The sequence below is a fragment of the Periplaneta americana genome, chromosome 6, assembly GCF_040183065.1.
Source record: "Periplaneta americana isolate PAMFEO1 chromosome 6, P.americana_PAMFEO1_priV1, whole genome shotgun sequence".
Classification (NCBI taxonomy): domain Eukaryota; kingdom Metazoa; phylum Arthropoda; class Insecta; order Blattodea; family Blattidae; genus Periplaneta; species Periplaneta americana.
The window spans coordinates 163,333,083-163,349,221 of record NC_091122.1 but is presented as its reverse complement, the minus strand read 5'-3'; the positions used below and the strand labels follow the sequence as shown (position 1 = coordinate 163,349,221).

General features: G+C 36.2%; 1 protein-coding gene across 2 annotated transcripts in view; it reads right to left on the bottom strand.

Annotated features, from left to right (window-relative positions):
* The window catches only part of fj (four-jointed box kinase), a 904,662-nt gene that overhangs the window by 183,766 nt on the left and 704,757 nt on the right, over window positions 1–16,139 (bottom strand). For both annotated transcript variants that reach the window (XM_069829476.1, XM_069829477.1), the window contains exon 5: window positions 8,676–8,858. The gene's annotated coding sequence lies outside the window, so the exon portion shown is untranslated. The remainder of the gene's footprint in view (window positions 1–8,675; window positions 8,859–16,139) is intronic.

Here is a 16,139-nt window from a genome sequence, read left to right as displayed (position 1 = left end):
TATTGTACAACATATAAAATATGGACATTGCGATAGTTGTTTTCTTTACAGTCCGACACGGTTTAATAAACTAGTGTGAGAAATGAAATTTTGCTAATTTAAAGGTTAAGGAAGTATTAAGGGAGTATTCATATCAAGGTCACTCTTTCGGACCTTATGAGGGTCAGTATTTAATATGAATACTCCCCTTCATACAGACTTCAACCGGATTGGACAACGTAGGACCAATCAGATGCCAGAAAGAGACCCTAAGACCTATCACCGCAAGTACTCCCACATCGAGACTATTATATATGTACCAGCTCGCAGACTATTTCCTTATCCAACAACTGCTCTGAAGATGACCACAACACAGCGGTCGAAACGTCAGCCACCAACACCAAGACAACGCGGTAGAAGCCCTGAAGCTTATCCACACACCTTTATGTCCATGCTTACAATTCAACATTTTTTCCTCCATTACTGTATCTTGTGCAATAATGGAAATTGGTATGGGTATTCTGCTATACGAAAAAAAATGTATATATATTTTTACGATTAAAAAAATTATCTATATATATATATATATATATATATATATTTTTTTTTTCCAAAATTAAAAATGGTGGCAGTTCACTGTGCAGTGATGAAAATATTTTCTTTTAATTTGTGCTAGAAGAAAATGCTGATATTTGATCATTTTTTAAAATGAATTTATTTTTTATCACACAATCTATCAAAAGCAGAGAAGTGATTTTGCATCATAAATACACAGAAAAAATTTCATCAGAGAATGATGGATAGTTTTTGAGTTATGAGGGAAAAGCTTCTTCACTGCGCAGTGAACTACCACCATTTTAAATTAATATATATTTTTTTAATCGTAAAAATATTTTTTTCATATAGCAGAAGGACAGTGTTTTACACATATTAATTTTCATTTTTGTACAAGATACAGTAATGGAGGAAAAAAATGTTGAGTATTTCAAAAATTTTACTGCTGTAAGCTGTATCTTTCCGTACATGCTTATATTGATGGAGATTTTTTTCTGACCACACCGATGGTTAATATGTAGGGAGCTTGCGAACCGGGTAGAATCCCAAAGGTGGAGGGCCTTGATTTTTTGGTTTTTAAATTACCGCGCTTTTTAAATCAAAGAAAGTGTCAAGAACAGAAAATTAAAGGCTGAAGATTTATAAACCGAGGTAGTTGGAGGAAGAGTATACGTCTTTACGCAAAGGAAACTTTGAGTGTATGAAACATTTATTAGTGTAATATAATAATAATAATAATAATAATAATAATAATAATAATAATAATAATAATCCCTTTCTCTCTTATACCGAATTTTGCACACTTCTACTCCCTCTTACTTATCTGTCCGATTCCACAGTCTTTTTCGGTATTATAACTTAAATACTCGGTCACAATATGATAATATAACATGCTAGAAATACCACTCCACACATCATCTCTTTATTCTTCATCTTTCACTGTTGCTACTTCTCGTCACTGGAATTCTCTGCCGCCTGAAGTCAAGGGCTGCCGAACTTTAACTTCCTTTAAATGTAAATTAGAAAAATATCTTATGATGAGTTGCCAGATCTAACGCGTTGCAAATATTTAATGGAATGAGTTCCACTGTATTTATTTATTTATCTTTTTTCTTATTTTTATTTTGTAATCATGTAAATCGTGTTTATTTATCACTTAACGCCAATATGTACCCCACTGTGTTGTTTTTTTATTATTAATCCATTTTTTGTGTACATTTAATTCAATTGTCGGTTTCTGGTTTAATTATGTGAATCATACTTAATTGTAATCTAATACTAATATGTATACTAATGTGTTTATTTTTACTTTTACTGTGTACTTTTTTTTTATTGAATTATCGGCTTCTGTTTTTATGTGATTCGTATTTGATTCTAACAACATTAATATGTATTCCACTACGTTTATTTTCATTTTATGAGGTAAATTTTTATGTAACTATCTCTTTTGATCCCATTATGTACCTAAATTGTATCAGTATGTAATTACTTAATTCCGATCCAGTTGTATGTTCAACTGTGTAAGCAAGTTTTAATCCTGATTGAGTGTAAGAGAAAGCCTTACGGCCTTAACTCTGCCAGGTTAAATAAAATTATTATTATTATTATTATTATTATTATTATTATTATTATTATTATTATTATTATTATTATTATTATTATTGTTATTAATATCGTGATATCGTTACAATAATAATAAATGTTCTTACGACGCCTCGGCACTACAATGAAGTTGTGTCATCGGCACCACCCAACGATAGCCTTTCCACCTCCAAAAAGACACGGTACTAGATATGACAACTGGCTGAGGAGTGAACCCTGGAGATTCGGTAACGAGAAAGGTCCCTCCGCCACCCGAGATTGAACCCGTGACCTCGTAGTCTATAGCCAGTTGTTCTAAACTGAGCCAGCTGGCCACAATGGCCTTGCAGGGCGGTGTTGCACTCAACTGTTGATGATTTCCTCAGCTTTAACGTTTGTGCAAGCTCGATCTTCAGTCCGAAATCCGTGAATGGTTTGATTTCCGTTATCAAAATCACGTCTTACATTAGACGGGAGTCCAGCGTCATGCTCATATTTTGTCACGAGTACCCCAGTCTGTGTTTTTCTAGCGCAGTGATGTCAAAGCAAGCGCATTTTTCTGACCTTGACGTCTTGCGCGGGCAGCAAGCGCTAAGTATGGAAAGAGGAAGGGTTGTGTATATGAATAAGCAACCTGTTGGATTAAGAAAACAGTGGTGCACAAACTTCAAACGGAACGTGAAATTTTATGTCGTTATTTTTATATGGCTTCTTTCTGTTTAATATTATCTATATTGTCTGTAAAACAAAAGTACTAACACTGATTTCGTAATATTGCACTTGTGTTTTAAATCTTAATAACATAATAGAGAGTTAAGAAGGAATATTCACTTAAATTCCATAGCAGTATAATATTAAGTGGATGAAACACATCATTCATAAAGAAAGTGATATTCCAAAGAAAGAGATTGAGTATTACATGATAAGTTGGAATTTATATTGATGGTATCTTTAGCCTTACAAAAGTAATCAATAAACTAATCAAAACAATATTACAGTACAAAGCAAAGTTACCTAGGTACTGTATCTGTTTTAAGTGTAACTAATATTACACAAAAAAACTCTTATCGCATTATGCTTTTAAGGTGATATTTGTGAGCAACTTCCTATCATCAGAATATTAAATTATTTTCTCGAAATCTGCTGAAGCTATAAAGCTGACATTTTTACAACACATGGGCACGTATCGTTTGCTTATGATGTAACAGTAGTTACTTTGTTAATTCATTTCCTTACAAACAATTTCCATGCGAATATTTTCATAATTTTCAATACACTATCTTCAGTAATACGTAAATCGGTATATTAAATTTACGAAAACATTCTGTAATGCTACTAAATAAATAGGCCTATACCTGAAAATTTCAGATTTCTATACGAAAAGTTGAGAAAATATTTCTTTTGAATAAAAAAATCAAACTTGTGAAAAATGAGCATTAAAATTAAAACTTACATTCTTATAATGCACTTATACTTCTCAGGCAAATCTAAAAATTAACATGGATACTGGCTTAATAAGTTCTCTTCCCTTTATCTATTGAATCAGTGCTGGCCATCCCTGAATATAGCTCGACCAAGCGGCACATACCACCTCTTTCGTCTGTCTCTTTCCTTTCCGCTGTAAATCGCTCAAGCTCTCCTGGGCTCTAAAGCGCGCGCTTGCTCCTGTGGGCATCAATTGACATGCCTGGTCTAGCAGTAAGTCGGTAAAGCTAAAAGAAAATTGGCTTAAAGATATGTATGACAAACCCTGATATATATTTTGTTGCAGCTAATATGCATGTACGCACTCAAGCATAAAGTCTGATCCGACGATATCATATATGGAAGAGGACACTGGCATGTTTTAATCGATGATGAGTTCATGTCTTATTCTATCGTTGGAATCTCCACGTGTGGGCCGGCGTTTAAGTGCAGGTGCGGTACTATACCATTCACTACATTTCTGAGCGTTGACGTAACTTGGGACAAAAATTGAAGGGTTTCAATAATAATAGCAGTTTAATAGACGTGTTAAATACAAAAGTGCTCTAATTTGGATGAATAAGAAACTATTTTGAAGTAGTATTGCATCATGCTACATCCGAGTATAGATTTTTTTTTTTTTTACTGTTATTTATACTCTCTTTAACATCTCTGGTCATATCGCGAGTTAATATTTTGGGTGAAATCCGAAGGCTTGTGTTCTATTGTTGAGACTGGTTCTATTGTTGTGAACTAGATGATGTCTGTAGATGTATTACTGATTGGTTATGAATATGATTTGGTGGTCAATGAAGCCTGTGATATTCAGGGATTTTGTGGCCCGAATTTCCTGGCATATGCCTTACAGTTGAGGGAATGCACTGAGAAACATCAACCAGGAATCGAACCCGGGCCCTCTGCGTCAGAGACCAGCATGCTGATCCCTACACAGGTGGTGAAATATAGTACATTATGCATGCGTCATTCAGGATATATTATACAACATTATGTTTTATTTTATTATGTTGATATGTACATTTATAATATACGACTAAGTACGTAGAAAGACACATACACATATACTACACCATAAATTATAATTAAAAATTACATGAAATTTAAGAACGTCGCAATTATTATTATTCGACATGTCCATATACTTTCTATAATACAGTATTCTATTTTATTAATATTCAGAGACAAATTATTATGCAATATATTCATGACTTTTATGATGATGATGACGATGATAATGATAATGATGATGATGATAGAGAAAAATTAAAAGACACACGAACGTGCGTTGTTGCAAATAAAATTGAATTAGTGACGAAAAATCTATGTGAGCCCCAAGACTGTTGGTCACTTGTCCCACTTCATTTTTCACCGTTCCGTTGAAGAAAATTAGGAGAATTTTTGAAGAGGGAAAACCGAAATTAGACTATCTAATAGCTACCACATGAAGAGAAGAATGCCATAAGTACGTCTCAATACCAGCAGGGCAGAGTCGCCGAAAATTTAAAAAACCTGGACAGAACGATGCATTTGAGGACTTCCCTATCCTCGCTAGACACGGGATCCGAACCCTTGCCCTTGGCGAGCGACGACCTAGTGTATGTTCGCAAAGAAGTACGGACGGCAGCACGCGAAAAACCTAGACTCTGATTTGACCTTCATATAAAAGTTGTGTGTGCATGTATGTGCGTGTATGTATGTATGTATGTATGTATGTATGTATGTATGTATGTATGTATGTATGTATGTATGTATGTATGTATGTATGTATGTATGTATGTATGTATGTATGTATGTATGTATGTATGTATGTATGTATGTTACAGAGTAGGCCTATTGGTTTCCACTGTATTGTATTGCAATGTCTTATATTAAATTAGATATCTCAGAAGTATTATCTATTGCCGTTCTGTCATCCATAGAGTAAAATCACTTTCGGCTTCCAAATAATCAAATCTTCTACACACAGATATACTCATATTGTGTTTTATTTTATTCTACAGCTGGTACGAGATACGGTATCATATTGTAATGGATTATTAAATTATATTTCCAGTGTAGGTGTCTGTCCATCTTTTGACAGCCATATGAACTTGAAATTTTAAACTGATATTTTTATTGACTATTGTCTATAATTACGCAATTGTAATTCTGACAAATAAACATGATTGATTGATTGACTGATTGATACCCACCACCGCACTATCTTACATAAAACCTAGATATATTTTATATAGACGTTTTAAAATAGCCGCTCTATAACAAAATCAGTAAACCTACTATCATCAAATTAGATGAACCATCGATATAGATTTACGCTACGTAAAATCGTTTTTGATTAAGAGACCTTCAGGAAAAACTGTCAATCAAAGTTCGCTTGAGGCTGCAAAGATTTCTGTGGTGAAACGTTTTGTTAAATCGTATAGGCCTCTGTCACTCAAAGCTGAAACCAATTAAAAAACTATCAAACGGACACATAATTAGATTATTTATATGCCTGAGCGTTGTTGTGCATTATAGCACATTATATTAATTATGTTTTTCAGAAATCCTAGCCATCTATAAGAATGAAAGACGCATCCAGTACCACCATTCCCACTTGCTAATGATCTTTTGTCCTTTATTCACGATATATATATAAAACAATTTATCCTGTTCTTGAACAAGAGAGTTACAGGCAAAGTTACTAGTCGGTTAAGACTGCAAGTGTTTCTGTAGGACACGGTTTCAAGAGAGCGCAAAGGCCTCTGACAGACAAGGCAGAAAACAGTGTAAAGAATACGAAAACAGATATAATAATTAAACAGTAAGGTCTATGCAGTTGTCCACAACTGAAAAGCGGACTGCTCCTCGATATAAAAATTATCATCTGCTTCCAAATAATAAGATTAAACACACTCATAAGAATTTCATAATGAGATACTTTACCACAGAAGTGCAGTAAAGTGACACTTTACCACACTAATACGATAAACTGAATTCCGTGTTGAAATAGAAGGAAAGTATTTTATTACTTACTTACTTACAAATGGCTTTTAAGGAACCCGAAGATTCATTGCCGCCCTCACATAAGACCACCATCGGTCCTATCCTGTGCAAAATTGATCCATTCTCTATCATCATATCCAATCTCCCTCAAATCCATTTTAATATTATCCTTCCATCTACGTCTCGGCCTTCCCAAAGGTCTTTTTCCCTCCGGCCTCCCAACTAACACTCTATAAGCATTTCTGGGGAAAGTATTATATTATAGATTTTAACTACAAACTGACATTCATAAGAATTTCATAATGAGATACTTTACCACAGGAGTGCAGTAAAGTGACACTTTACCACACTAGTGCGATAGTGTGAATCCCGCGGTGAAATAGAAGGAAAGTATTTTATTATACACATTAACAACAAATTTCTTTGCAATTTGCTGCAATATCGTTATCAGAGGTAAAATTTTCAGTTGTATCACTCATTTCCACAATGACGCAAAAACTATGACGGAAAATGAAATATACTTGCTTCCTATTTACTTGTTTATACTGACTTAGTTACAATAATGTCCACACCTGTGGAGTAACGGTCAGCGCGTCTGGCCGCGAAACCAGGTGGCCCGGATTCGAATTCCGGTCGGGGCAAGTTACCTGGTTGAGGTTTTTTCCGGGGTTTTCCCCTCAACTCAATACGAGCAAATGCTGGGTAACTTTCGGTGCTGGACCCCGGACTCATTTCACCGGCAGTATCACCTTCATTTCATTCAGACGCTAAATAACCTAGATGTTGATACAGCGTCGTAAAATAACCCAATCAAATAAAAATAAAGTTACCATAACTAATGTAAATTTAATTGTTTCAATTACAAGTAAAATCCCGTCGCCTCTCTCCCCAGAGAGATTGTAAAATCTAAGAAAATCTAAAAATGTTATACTAAATAGTGGAAAGTGAAATAATGAAAATTTTTTATTGCGAAATTTGGAAGCAGATAAAACGCTGAACAATAATCATATTTCTCTAGCCTGTTGCTTAAAAAAGATCCGCCTTCGGTCTTGTTTAATGATTTTCCCATTTGATAATGTAATACGATACGTAGCCACCGGCGTAGATCAGTCGGCTAAGGCGCTTTCTGCAGATCCCAACAGTAAGACAAATGAATAATTTCGAGGGAAAAATTGTTCCGGAGCCGGGTATCGAACCCGGGACCTTTGGTTTAACGTACCAACGCTCTACCACTGAGCTACCCGGGAACTCTAACCGACACCGATCCAATTTTTCCCTCTATATCCACAGACCTCAAAGTGGGCTGACAACCGTCAAGCAACCAACTTCGAGTGCACACTAACTCCGTGTGACTTAAATTGTGGTTTTCTGTTAACGAACAGTGACGTGTATTATGCAATCAAGATTTCAGGTATAACTCTCTGTAAAGTTGATTTGAATAATTATTCAAATCAACTTTACAGGGAGTTATACCTGAATAATTATTCAAATCAACTTTACAGGGAGTTATACCTGAAATCTTGATTTGCATAATACACGTCACTGTTCGTTAACAGAAAACCACAATTTAAGTCACACGGAGTTAGTGTGCACTCGAAGTTGGTTGCTTGACGGTTGTCAGCCCACTTTGAGGTCTGTGGATATAGAGGGAAAAATTGGATCGGTGTCGGTTAGAGTTCCCGGGTAGCTCAGTGGTAGAGCGTTGGTACGTTAAACCAAAGGTCCCGGGTTCGATACCCGGCTCCGGAACAATTTTTCCCTCGAAATTATTCAAATCAACTTTACAGGGAGTTATACCTGAAATCTTGATTTGCAGTAAGACAAATGTCAGGTAATCTATGGCGAATCGTCGGCCTCATCTCGCCAAATACCATCTTGCTATCACCAATGCCATCGCTAAATAACCTAGTAGTTGATATAGCGTCGTTAAATAATCAACTTAAAAATAAAAAAAATAAAACATAATATGATACGTTACCATACTTACATCGTAAATAACTTTAATTTATAAGATATATCGCATTGCACTATACTCTATTACTAACACATAATCTACGAGTATTATTATTCTTATAACCATGAATTTGATTTACCTGTTGTCTGGCTTGTATTCACAACGGGCGGAGTGTCTCCTTTGAGGAAAATTCAGTGGCAAACAGAAGTGTGCTTGCTTGCCTAGTCACAATGCACGTGTCCCCCATCCGAGTGCATTCCTCGTCTCTTCTTCACACTCGTTGCGCCTTGTGATGGGAGAAAGGAATTTTGGTCCGTTTGTCCTGAGGGAATAAAGAGAAAGCGAGGGTTAATGCTTCTCAAGAAGGACTCAAATCGTACAACAGGTTAGACACTAGCATAAGCAATGTGACCGAGTTTCTTATCGGGAAAAAATAACAAAAAGTCAAGCGAATTTTGAAGTTATTTGTCGATCAAGATGATAAATGATACATCATAAAGTGTTAAATCATTTTTAAATGTGTGACTGGAACGATACATTTGTGAGCAATAGCTAACTGTTGTAACTTCCCGTCATTAGTTTTCTTTACGGTATTTCCGACACATTTAAATTAATACAACAGTTTTAATTGTAGCTCTCTCTTTAACTTTTCCTCTATTAAAAATTATTCACAGACGATGACATAATATGGCAGAAAAAAGCAGAGTTCTCTAAGAAATCTGCCGCACACTTGGTTTATGAACTACAAATCTTGGCGGAGATACGGATAGAGTGATAGAGGGAGGAATGGATGAATAAATTCGGAGACTGACAACTAAGTCGACAGACTAACAGATCAACGAACGGACTAACGAATGAAAAGATGGAAGAGCAGACAAATATACATATAGATATTCAGGCGGGCAAGTACGCAGAATGGCAAAAAAAAAAAAAAAGGCCAGTCAGAGAGAAAACAGACAGACAAAGAGAGGTCAGGCAGACAGACAGGCGTTCGGACGGATAGACAAACAGACAAAGAGAGATTAGAAAGACAGACAGAGACGGGCAAGAAGAGGCAGTGACAGACAGACATAGACAGAGACAGATAAAAAGAGGCTGAAATGTGAAAGAAGAGACATAGGCAGAGACAAACAGACATAGGCAGCCACAGGTAAGAAGAAGCAGAGACAGATATGCAGAGACAGACATACAGAGGCAGAGACAGACAGACGGATGTAAAGACAGACTGACATTGGCAGATACAGACAAAAAGTGGCAGAGTTGTGTAAGAAGAGGCAGAGACAGAAATACATAGGCAGAGACAAATAAGAAGAGGCAGAGACCGATATACATAAGCAGAGACAGATATACATAGGCAGAGACAGATATACATAGGCAGAGACAGATATACATAGGCAGAGACAGATATACATAGGCAGAGACAAGTAAGAAGAGGCAGAGACAGATATACATAGGCAGAGACAAGTAAGAAGAGGCAGAGGCAGATATACATAGGCAGAGACAGGTAAAAAGAGGCAGACATATACATAGGCAGAGATAGGTAAGAGGAGATAGAGGCAGATATACGTAGGCAAAGACAGGTAAGAAGAGGCAGAAACAGATATACATGAGCAGAGACGGGTAAGAAGGGGCAGGGACAGATATACATAGCCAGAGACAGGTAAGAAGAGGAAGAGATAGATATACATAGGCAGAGACAAGTAAGAAGAGGCAGAGACAGATATACATAGGCAGAGACAGATATACATAGGCAGAGACAAGTAAGAAGAGGCAGAGACAGATATACCTATAGAGAGACAGGTAAGAAGAGGCAGAGACAGATATACGTAGGCAGAGACAGGTAAGAGGAGCCAGAGACAGATATACGTAGACAGAGACAGGTAAGAAGAGGCAGAAACAGATATACATAGGCAGAGACAAGTAAGAAGAGGCAGAGACAGATATACATAGGCAGAGACAGATATACATAGGCAGAGACAAGTAAGAAGAGGCAGAGGCAGATATACATAGGCAGAGACAGGTAAAAAGAGGCAGACATATACATAGGCAGAGACAGGTAAGAGGAGCTAGAGACAGATATACGTAGGCAGAGACAGGTAAGAAGAGGCAGGAACAGATATACATGAGCAGAGACGGGTAAGAAGAGGCAGGGACAGATATACATTGGCAGAGACAGGTAAGAAGAGGAAGAGATAGATATACATAGGCAGAGGCAGGCAAAGAGAGGCAGACACAAACATACATGGACAGAGGCAGGAAAAAAGAGGCAGATATGTGCAAGAAGAGGCAGATGCAAACAGACTTAGGCAGAGACAAATAAGAAGACGGAGAAGCAGGCAGGGGAAGAGACAGAAAGATAAGGGGCAGGCAGACATTTCAAATGTTGCGAAAATGCGCCCTTGCAAGGGAAATTATGGTTGAGAGGAAGTGTCTATGTGAGCCCCAAGCCTGCTGGCCACTTGTCTCACTCCGATTTTCGCTGTTCCTTATGAAGGAGACAAAACTTTGAAGGAGAAGGCCGAAAATGGCGTAATTTAATAGATACAATATAAAGAGGGAGGGAGAAAATATCACGATAGATCGAACTTTGTATGAACGAAAGAACTGTTATAGAGATGGTCTGACAGAGAAACAAATAGATTGATTTTTTAACGAATGGACCTTGGGGAAAAGGGAATAGGGAAATAAACAGATTAATGCCCATAGGACGAAGATAGGAACAAACGGACACTTCCATGGGCGTTTAGATAGACATAGACCTACTTGTAAACAGAATAATCCTTAAAGTCTTCTGGACGGAGCTTTGTTCCCAGTTTTAGTGTTGGGCAGTCAGATCGCTGCTGATGTCCCACTCTAAGCGGAGTGGTTATTGAAACGTATAAATACTTCTGTAATGAAGGGCGGTATAAAATGTCGGTGAAAGCCATAACAGCAAACATTATGGCGACGCGAGCTCACATAAACGAGTATTTCTTTCTCTCTGTATTTTATTTGCAAAGGTTTTACAATGATGCAGCCTCCAAGTGCCATGGAATGCATTTATATAATATTTGCCATTAAGAGACGCCATTCTCCACCGCAGTACTTTAAGGTCTACAATGGAACTTAGTTTGTACTGTTTGCAAGCCGTTAAATGGAGGCAATATTTGATATATTTATACGATGCCAGGCAGTCCACGAACGTATGGAATGTGCTGCCACTAAACGTGGTCCTTATTAAGCTCGTAAACATATTACTTACTAATTTATTGTCAGTTTTCTTTTGTTTCCTAATAGATTTCTTGTCTCTTGAACGTCTATTGTGTCTGCACGTCTTTGTAATTAAAAATATATGAAATTTTTATAACTCGTTTATGAAATTTTGTGGCTTATTGTCACTATTTTGTAAAACTCATTCTGTGTCCTTTATTTTCTTCCCAAAGCGGAAGGAAAAACCTTAATTGAAGCGGTGAGATCAATAACCATTCAAGTCCATTTACACAAGTTTCGAGAAAAGTGTATACAACTTTTTTTTTATTTCTTACCTAATTACCTATTATACCATGTTGATCCTCCTCCAGGCTTGACACTGAATTGCTAGCTATTGATGCTGTTCTTCAGTGTGTTACTCAAATTTCTGAAAAATCTATTTGCATACTTACCGACTCCAAGGGGGTTATATTTAATATAATTAAATATGTACCAAACTTATATGCACATAGAATTATTCCAATTCAGAAACAAGTACGTAAACTAAAAGAACTCCAAAAGGAAATAACATTTCAATGGATATCTAGTCATTGTGGTATACCTGGAAACGAGAAAGTTGATAATATTGCAAAACAGGCAACATATTTGCAACCAACACCTCTACAAGTGATATCTCTATCCAGTGCTTTTGCTTCAGTAAAGTCTCATTTTACAAACCTATGGATCAACAATTGGCTCTCTTTTGACAAAGGAAAAATTTTACAATCTGTACAAAAGAAACCAAATGACCTGAAAATGTACAAAAACTTACCCAGACATGTTCAAACATTTTTAACAAGAGCCAGAACAGGTCACATTGTCAGTCAATTGTACCTACACCGATTTCATATTTCTGATAATCCTACTTGTCTGTGGTCTAATAATCATGATGAAGATCTGGAACACATTCTTCTATACTGTCCATCCATAAACCACAAAAGAAGTAAATTAAAATCATCAGTACCAGTTGCAGAAGACACAGCCCTGCAGTATATATTGACTACACCCCAACTCTGGCTACTAGCAACAGGCATCTATAATGCACACCGATCAAAATACCCCTCATTTCTCGTGAAAAACAACAACTGAATATACTACAGTGGACTATAGTGGACTTTATGTTGTCTGCAAACAGCTGGATACATTAAGAAGATTGATTGATTACCTAATTACTATTTTTTGCACGTAATATTTCTGGTTGTTTTATAGATCAAGACAAAGTAGTATACCAACTTTTAAAGTCGTAACACTTGTGGAAATATCCAAAATTTAATTTAAAATTTGCAAAAAAATGAATGGCCAGAAGTGGACTTCAATGGTTATTGATCTCACGGCTTCAATTGTTTCCTTTATGGGTTATTAATAGGTCTCTACGAAGGGGTGACTCTCGATTCCCTCCCGCGGTCAATTTTTATTACCATTTCCCTCCGAAACAATAAATGTAAATATTATACCGATTCCCTCCTCCCCAAAAAAGAGCTGCTACATTTAAACACACCGATTCTCTCCTATAAAAGTCTTTCTTTCCATTACAGATCTCTAATTCTATAATATGACGTAGGTTGGAAATATAAATCGACTAGTGGCTTGTGTGCAGCAAATGCTGCAAACTAAGTTCATTAGAAGTTCAAATAAAAATTTTTCAGATTTATCTTCAATGAAGGATGCCACATGTTTCGTAAGTTATTTGCTTCCATAATATTGAAACATACTCCCTCTAAATGTTTCTTTCATACCAAATACTTTTTCTTGAATCTATCCATATCAGTGAGTTTTTTATGTGGAAGTATTTCAGGTCGTTGCGGATTGTAGGTGACAGAAAAATGTCAGGTTTGCCATGGTTTCGAACAATATACATAGCATCTTGATACAGCTGCTGCATATTTCGTGAACTATCTTGAAATGTAGAGGGCAGAATCACTTTTTCCTGCTAAGAGATCTTGCTAAGGTGATCGGGAGACTACAAAATCTTGTAGGTTTCTTAGTTTATCAGTAAGTAATACCTTTTGGTCTTTCCTTAGGAATTATTTTTGCACTTCCTCCAGACAATACTGGTCTACCAAATCTTGCTGGATTAACTTGTGTGACTAATAAATGTGTGAGAAATGGCTATTAACAGCGTTCCGAAATGATACAAAACTGAAGTTAAGTCATTCTAGTGAGCTTGTTTTGCTCGCATAGGGCATTGTGTTGCAATTGTGATTCATAAAGGAACAGGAGGGGATATATCATCAAATCACAGTGAGGGCTTAATTTGGTCCTCTTTGTCTGCCATACATAACTTAAAGGTATTTTTGTGGCTCACCATCTTCGGAGACAAATCACCCGCAATGTCCTCTGCAGTAAGTTTATTGCATCATCGTTGGTCTAACCCAGCGTTTCTCAAACTTTTTTGAAGTGGGGACCACTTTTTAAAGCCAGAACAGTTCCGCGGACCACCTTACTCTTGTTCCCTTCGAAAACAAATTTATCATTTTCGTAGCATATTTTAATGCCAGTATACTTATATTTTAAAAATGAATTAAGGTTCGGTACTTTGGTCCTCTGTTATTAATTCGGGTGGTCCCTGGCTGGGTTACAAGCACGGCGCCATATGTACAGGGAAAAGATGTCGAGAAACACCACGTATATAGTACTTTAAATCCCTCTTTTGCTTCTGAGAGTAGAATGGGAAGTCGATAGAGGGGTAGGGTAATAAATTTCATAAAATGCAGTACTTGGGAGAAAAGTGAAATTCGATTGCCATGTGTCATTTCCAAACTCTGAGATTTTAAGCTATAGTGTGATACGCAATTCGTTCGAATTTTATTTTTTCTTCTGTCTTTTTTGAAGGACCATAAGAGCAGACCTCGAGGACCACAGATTGTCCGCGGACCATAGTTTGAGAAACGCTGGTCTAACCCAATATTATCAACGAAACTTAAATCCTCAGATCGCACGTTTTCTTCATTTGCCAATATCTGTCCTGCATTTTTTTGTAGATACGTTGCCCAATTTCTACTTTACGCTATCCGTTATACGACATCGATGATACTGAATATTGTGACAGTTTATTAGTATTGAGACGGTGTAGCTTAAATTATCTTACATTTGAAATATCTATGTATGAAACTGTTGTCTTACTTTTTGTGGATGTATGTTCCAAATTAAATAAAAATTTAATCTTTCTGAAATGTTGCGGACTTTGAAATTGGTATACCCAGTGCAATACGAATATAATGTCATCTTACATTTTAGTGGAACATGTTTATTAGGTTTGTCCGAAAGGGAACTAGTCTTTACAACGGGAGGGAAGAGAGCTGTTTATATTTATAAAAAAAAAATGTGATCAGTAGGAAATTTCGTTGTTACTATCTTCGAATCTTATTCGGCAGGGAAAGAATATGCCTATGAAAACTGAACACGGGAGACAACTGAACTACACACGATCTCAGATTTTTAAACTTTAAAAATCAACTTTTAAGCACGTAATTTAGGTTCAAAATTATCAAAATTAGCACTGAAATACAGTTTTAGGCACCTAAAAAAACAATTTCGGGCAGCTAAAATTAATATTTTATGAACCTAAATGTATTTCTACTTATTGAAACTACAATAACTATAAAATGCAATTAATTAGTCAATATTAAGTAATACGGTATAGCCTGTATTGATAAAATAGTAAATAATTATTGTAATTAAAAGGTTTATTCTTATTATGTCTCAAAATTTGAGTAATTATTAGAGGTCTATTCCTGCATTTACCGGCCTCATTACTGTATGTTTGCTGATAGAGTATGTGTCAATATTACAATTAATTTACTAATGAATTCGCTTGATTTGTAGAGACTGCTACGAACACTGGCGAAAGATATCTCTAGAAGAATAAAGAAGTGTATATGGTAGACTATTTGCGGACGTAGAAAAGGCTTTTGACAGAGTGGATTGGAATAAACTGATGGGACTCATGAAGAAAACTGGTGTGGTTTAGAAACAGAGGCGACTGTTCAGTAATCTTTACATGAAACAACGAGTGAAAATCAGGATAGAAGAAGAAATGTCAGAAGGAAGTGAAATAGAGAGACGAGTACGAAAAGGATGCACTTTACCATCTATCCTGTTCAACATCTACTTTGAGGATTTGGCGAAGAACTATTTTCAGAACACTGGATGGATGATAGTAGGAGGAAGAAGAAGAATAAAATACATAAGATTGCTGATAATATGGCGTTGCTAACAGAAGAGGAGACGATAATAAAGGGTTTGCTACTAGATCTAAATGACAACTATGAGCAGTATGGGATGAAGATAAATGCAAACAAGACGAAGACCACGATCATAGAAAGAAAAATAAAGAAGGTAAACTTGTGAATTCTAAATGAGTCAGTAGAGCAAG